General features: G+C 37.6%; 1 long non-coding RNA gene across 1 annotated transcript in view; it reads left to right on the plus strand.

Moving 5' to 3' along the window:
• Window positions 1-5,781, plus strand: part of LOC132838799 (uncharacterized) — an 87,239-nt gene extending 81,458 nt beyond the window's left edge. The window contains exon 3 of the long non-coding RNA XR_009647665.1: window positions 5,673-5,781. This is a non-coding gene — a long non-coding RNA (uncharacterized LOC132838799). The remainder of the gene's footprint in view (window positions 1-5,672) is intronic.
• The last annotated feature ends 1,433 nt before the right edge of the window (window positions 5,782-7,214 follow it).

Consider the following 7,214-nt stretch of genomic DNA (forward strand, 5'->3'; position numbering starts at 1 on the left):
CCACTGGATCTGCTGAAGTGTCTGCACTACAACAGGGTCATTTTTCAAATTTTCAAGTTGTTCAGCTTCCCACTTTGTTAACATGTAATGTTAACATGGTTTCTGACATATTTTGGAACACAGGACACCATTATATCCATGTTGGAGGCCAAAGGAAAACCTATGGCCTGTTGCAGTGAGGGAGAGACAAAGGAAGACAAGGAGGAAGAGAAGCATAAGCACAATGAAGAAAGAAATAGGGAAGACCAGGGAGTGCAGGAAAAAGAAAAGAGAGTGTACAAAGGTTTAGGAAGGCTAACAGCACAAGGAAAGACATGAACACAAACATGTTCCAAATATTGATAAGGGTTTGTATTGCATACATTTACATATAAAATGCAAAAGTATTTATAATAGGTAGTGAAAAATTAAAAGGGCCACCAATTAAGAAGCATAAATATCTTCACTGTAATTTTTTTTATGCAAGGTGCATGATCTTGGATTATTCATTCATTCATCTTCTACCGCTTATCCGAACTACCTCGGGTCACGGGGAGCCTGTGCCTATCTCAGGTGTCATCGGGCATCAAGGCAGGATACACCCTGGGCGGAGTGCCAACCCATCACCAACCCACACACACACTCTCATTCACTCACGCACTCACACACTACAGACAATTTTCCAGAGATGCCAATCAACCTACCATGCATGTCTTTGGACCGGGGGGAGGAAACCGGAGTACCCGGAGGAAACCCCCGAGGCACGGGGAGAACATGCAAACTCCACACACACAAGGTGGAGGCGGGAATCAAACCCCGACCCTGGAGGTGTGAGGCGAACGTGCTAACCGACTGTGATTTTAAATTGGATAAACAGATTAATTTAGTAGTTAAATCATGTTTCTTCCAATTGAGACAACTCACCAAGGTGAAACCTTTCCTGTGCTCTAAGGACTTTCAGAGAGTTGTGCATATTTTTATCTCAAGTCGCCTTGATTAGTGTAACAGCCTTTATTTAGGTATTAATCAGGCCTCCCTCTCCAGACTGCAAATGGTCCAGAATGCGGCAGCTCGCCTATTGACGGGCACACGAAAGCGGGAACATATCTCTCCCATTCTCTCGTCTCTTCACTGGCTTCCTGTCCATTATAGGATTCATTTTAAAATATTGGTGCTTGTTTTTAAATCTCTTAATGGGTCAGCGCCAAGTTACTTTTCAGATTTGATTAATCTGTACGCTCCGTCAAGCGCACTAAGGTCTGCTGACCATTTGCTCTTAGCTGTTCTGAGTGAAACTGAAGAGCAGGGGAGACCGAGCCTTTGCAGGTGCGGCCCCAAAGCTCTGGAACAGTTTGCCTCTCTATATTAGACAGGCTCAAACACCTGAGGTCTTTAAATCTGCCCTAAAAACTTATTTTTACAGTCTGGCAGACGATGCCATGTGAGAGCTGCTTGCTTTCTTTTATTGTTTTGTTGTGTCTTAAGTATTTTTTCTTTTATTTGTGTGTTTGTATTAATAAACCATGTGTACTTTCTGTATGAACAGCACTTTGACAAACACTTGTTGTTTAAAAAAAAAAGGGCTTTGTAAATAAACTTGACTTGACTTGACTTGACAAAGTAGCACTAAATTTATATTTAAATCTAAAAAGCATTATCAATACATGCAATTTTTTAAAAATAGTTATTCTTAAATAACAATAGTTATGATTAGACTGATGTACAAATTTTAAATTCATACAAATATCACATTGCATTTGATAATAAATGCCTCTGCAAGAGCTATTGGTATATTCATGTTTTATGTCTTTTTTATTAAAGAAATGATTCAGAATAATACAAGAGATGGCTTAATGATTATAATTATTTAATAAATATAAATAAATATAATATAAATAATTAATGATATTTAACTGTCTTCACAAGTCAAGCAGAGTGAAGAAATCAGCAGCCTGAATAGAGAGAAAACACACAAACACACACACAGAGACTATTAGCACATGGGGTGTTAATGAGGGAGGATCATCTAATCTGAATTAACTGTATTTTAATACTTTCTGTATAACCAGACCTGCATTTCATCTTCTGCATCGAATACAGTGTCCAGGTTCATGTGATTCTTCCTGGGATCTGGATCCTGGCCAGTGTCCAGGAGGTGGGTAAATAAGTCGTCCTGGACATCAGCTGATTCCCCGTTTGGATCCTGGCCAGCGTACTGGAGGTGGATAAATAAGTCGTCCTGGACATCAGCTGATTCCCCGTTTGGATCCTGGCCAGTGTACTGGAGGTGGCTAAATAAGTCGTCCTGGACATCAGCTGATTCCCCGTTTGGATCCTGGCCAGCGTACTGGAGGTGGCTAAATAAATCGTCCTGGACATCAGCTGATTCCCCGTTTGGATCCTGGCCAGCGTACTGGAGGTGGCTAAATAAGTCGTCCTGGACATCAGCTGATTCCCCGTTTGGATCCTGGCCAGTGTACTGGAGGTGGCTATATGAGTCCTGGACAATAAGTGGTTCTGTGTTAGAGCACACATTAAGGTTTAAAGTTTACATTCCTACCAAACCTTACTGTAGTTACACGGGCTAAAATAATTGCACTGACAATTCCTTTTGATTAGTATGTAAACTAAAAAGGTTTCTCAGCTCTCACAGGATAATAGCCACAATGAGCAGAGGAGGCAACTTCTTGTTGGGAGCAGGGCAGATTCTCTGCAACAAAACGAACACAAAACAATGAAGGCTGACAAATGGCTCAGTGTTGAGTAACATGTTAACCAGATGTCACTAATACATTATTCTGAAACAATATTACAATACAATACAGCTCCTAGTGTTCATCTTCTGGACTTCTGTCAAGGTGAAATATCAGGTTTTAAAATAAATTTGATATCCAATTTCCTTCCCTCTAATGTACTTAGATTTCCTACCTCCTACATCCTCCCCCTACATGCCAGGAAATGAATTGGTAATGCTAATGAATAGCATATTGGTGTGTATGTGTGTGACGGGCTGGCATCCCAATCAGAGCACCCAGTTTTATTTTGATAGGCTCTGGAGCCACTTTGAAACTGACCAGAGTAAAGTAGTTACTAAAGATGAATGAATATATAAATGAAAGAATAAATTATAGCTTGTTCTGAACATCTACTGACCGACCACTGCAGAGATGTCAGGTGAATTCACCACTGGATCAAAAGTACTTGGGTGGTTGGAGACATCTTGCCCAGTGGCAAGCTTGGCCCTGTTGGAAGGTGTGAGTCTCTTTAGCTTCGCCAGAAGCTCCGGGTTGGCCCGTTTGAAGTTGGGGTTAAAATAGTGCTGTATGAAGCTCACTCCTGTCAATGAGACCTTATAGTCTGGGCAAACTTTCCTGAAGCCATACAGGTTTAGCTGACGAACAAAACTGATGAAATTAGTAGTTCTGAAGATCTTCTCCTTGTTGGCTTTAGACAGCACTTCAGCTTTGAAGGCCTCTGGACAGATTAGAATTCCTTCCCCACTGTCATCCCAGCAGATTGAAGAAATCTCAGGATCATTCACCAAATTCCACAAGTTGATGGGAAAGTTTCTTCGGTTGATCCGGACTTCCATCCCAGCTAAATGATTTGTAAACAACAGATATGAGCTCAGTGTTATTGAACTATAGATGTTTATATATGGGGTCAGAATTGTTTCGTTATTCTGAATAAATATACTATGATCCACAAATAAATATAAAGAGTTTCACAAATATTTTTTAAATCCACAAATAAATATAAAGAGTTTCACAAATATTTTATGAAATTCACAAATAAATAAAATGGGATTTGCAAATAAAAAAAATATTTGTAATTTATATTTAATTGTATTTATTTGTGAATGGCTTCCTGCTCATTTGTGGATTGCGTTCTGTGCATTTGTGGATTTGAAACATTTCTAACGTCAAGACGTGCACAAGAATGCACAAATAGGTGGACTCCGCCCACCGTCTACTCCAGCCAATCGGACAACGGTCTCGTGGCGCTGACCAATCGTGGCACGGTCTACCTCCAACCAATCACGTTCTGATTTACTCGCTCTGAGGCTGTTCTTCAATGCAGTGTCTAGTTTGCACTCGTTTTTTTCATCCAGTACGATTCATAGTATATTTATTCAGAATAACGAAACAATTCTGACCCCATATTTATACAGCTAGACAATTGCTAACTAGATTGTGACAGTTGATCTCTAGCACTAACTAGTTAGCAGGGCGGCTATCTAACACATTCATCCATCTTCATTAACAAATGATTTGTAAAATAAAGAAATAAAGAAATAAAGAAATGAATAAATAAATAAATATTAAGAACTCAAAAATTGTCATCATCAACAAGCTAGCAGCAGCTCTCATGAGTTTTCTCGGCTGCTGAGTGGAAAATAAATTAAAAAACAAAAGAAACACGATCGGATTATTTCTGATATCTGACTATATCATATACAAATACCTGATATCTCGGCTCCTTCTGTTGAATCGACGTTTCTACTCATTTTCAGAAGCTTTTAAAGTCCGTGTAAGATCAGTGTAAAGCGTTTATACAGAAACTCTTAAGAACTCGCGGACCTCTGGAGTTTAAATTTAACTGTAAACAAGTGGACGAGCAGAATCTCTGACGTCATTCAGAAATATTGAAGAAGTGCGCGCTTGGATCTGTCCAATCAGAGTGAAACAAGAGTCTGCGACAATCATAAAGTGATTTCATGCTGTGTAGTAAATTGTAGGTCAACATAGTGAAGAAGAATTTGTTTTTGACAATATTTAGTTTTGACATTTCAGACAGATGATTTTGTGATTAGTGAAGTATTTAGTTTTTACTTGTATATTTGGTTTATCGAGATCCAGTGTGTAATAGAAGTGTCCTGCATTTTTTCAGCAGTATATATAAGGTGATAAGTATTAAAGTTCGAGGGTTGTTTAAGTTAAATCCTGCGTTAATGTGAGCGCGCTTCCTATTGGCTGCGCCGGTGGCGCTACTACGAGCTGATTTGAATGACGTGCAGTAGAACAAGGAAGAAGTGCTGTGGGTGAGACGCATATGTTCTAAGAATAAGAGAAGAAATTTTCCTCAAAATCAGCTTTCTTCCGTGGTGGACAAATTATATAAGTCTCTATGTGCAGACGACTGAGAGACAGATTCCAAGGGACCGTCTGCAATGTGCAAAACCCGAAAAGGGAATATTAAAAACCAGTCAATAACCTCACTGTAATACACTGTACTGTCACCAGCTCACAAATCACTGATAGTTATGCTACAACACTTATTTGGGGGAAATGTCTTTTTGTATAATTTTTATGATTTTTTTTATATGAAAAGTTATTGACTGTATTCGTTTTTCGGGTTTTGCACTTTGCAGACGGTCCCTTGGAATCTGTTTCTCAGTCGTCTGCACATAGAGACTTGTGTATTTTGTCCACAGCGGAGGAAAGCTGAATATTTTGAGGAAAATTGTGTTGTAGCTGCCTCTCTACATTACTACGGTAGAAAAGAGGTGTTATTTGTGTAAAAGGAGCGTTTAGCTCAAGAGTTATTGACTCGGGAAACTCCAGTCTGTGAATATGCGGCCAACTTTACTTACGTCCATTTTATTTGTGACACACGGAATAATTTTGATAATTTAGGTGCAATTATTGGATAAAATTCCTTTTGACTGACATTAATATTTTCTATGTAATTAGTTGATGGCAGCAAGCAGTGTTCCCTGGTGTGGCAGTTTCTACAGACTGTGGTGTATGGACTTCCTGGGGAGGAGACACCAGCAGTAAGAGTTCTGCCAGCATTCATTTTTGCAGACAAACTGTAACTTATTTTTGTTTTGTGTTTTTTATTGTTAATTAAACTGTGTATAGTTAATAAACTTTTATTATTATTACTGTGACCTTACTGCTTCATTGGATTCTGTGTTCTTTAACTTGTTCACTGTTACATGAAATGTTTTCATATTTCACACCTTTAATTGGAAGTAAATTTTCCTGACTGCAGTCAGTTTGATGCATGTTCATTATTCTAAATTCTTCAATTTTTCTTATACAACACTACCATTACATTGCAATTTATTGATTCTTACTGATGATTCTTATATCTTCAGGTATTGAGGTTAATGTAAATGTTATGAAATGTTTTCATATTTTAAATTTGTATTCTTAAAGTAAAATTTTCTGACTGAAGTTAGTGAAGCATTTACTGTGATATTTGATACATTTACAGATACATTTGCAGTGTAGTCATTTTTAACTAATAGTTGGGTTAAAATCACAACCCAGCATGCTGGGTTAAACATGATAAATAACCCAGCGTTGGGTACGTCCCTTTTTGACCCAGCGCTGGGTTGCCAAAATAAACCAAATTGGGTTGTTTTTAACCCAGCAGTTTTTAGAGTGTACCTAAATTGCTACTGCACAGTTAACATTCTACCAAATCAATATACACCATACAGACAACTGTGCAAAAACATTGTTTATTTTGGACAGAAAGATTTAATAAAATATTCCCTTATTAATCTTTTAGCATATTATATTTGTTCTGTTTATTCTATTAATTGTTTTTACATTATGTTGTGGCATAGTAAGTCAAAACAATGATATTTAAAATGTTTAGAACTCATAATGAAAAATGTCAAAATAAATAATTCTCAATAACACAATACAGGAAGAAGTAATTAAAAACATGAAAATAATACAGGTCATTTCTATTCTCTTTGGCCGCCCTCTTTAGAAAATGAAACAAAATGTATTAAGACCTGTGTCTTTCATCATTTTTGTTGAACAGAATGGTCAAAATGGCCAAAGGTTTTTAATCAGGTCAACAATAAAGCTTTTTCTTCAGACACATTATTTATTTATTTATTTTTACCCAGTAAAATCTTCTAGAAAAATTCATATGTGTATCTGAATTCTTTGGGGTAATTCAGATTAACTGCATATATTAGGCCTAGAAGCAAAACACAGGTCGTTGCAACAACTGACAACACTCAACACCTTGATGCCTTCCAGCACTATCACAGTCTCTATGGGATAATCTCTGGAGCCTCCTTTTGTGACAATCCTAAGCACATGTTGTGGCAGTTCCTGCTGGTTACATTTATAACATCATAAAACTTAATACGCCTTGGTATTATTTTTTACCTTTCTTAATAAGATATTAAACATGTCTGTCACATACACACCACTAATTGTTGTGGTTAAGGTGATAATGAGTTTGGAATTCACTTTACAGATGTT

The sequence above is a fragment of the Tachysurus vachellii genome, chromosome 23 (genome assembly GCF_030014155.1).
Source record: "Tachysurus vachellii isolate PV-2020 chromosome 23, HZAU_Pvac_v1, whole genome shotgun sequence".
Lineage (NCBI taxonomy): Eukaryota > Metazoa > Chordata > Actinopteri > Siluriformes > Bagridae > Tachysurus > Tachysurus vachellii.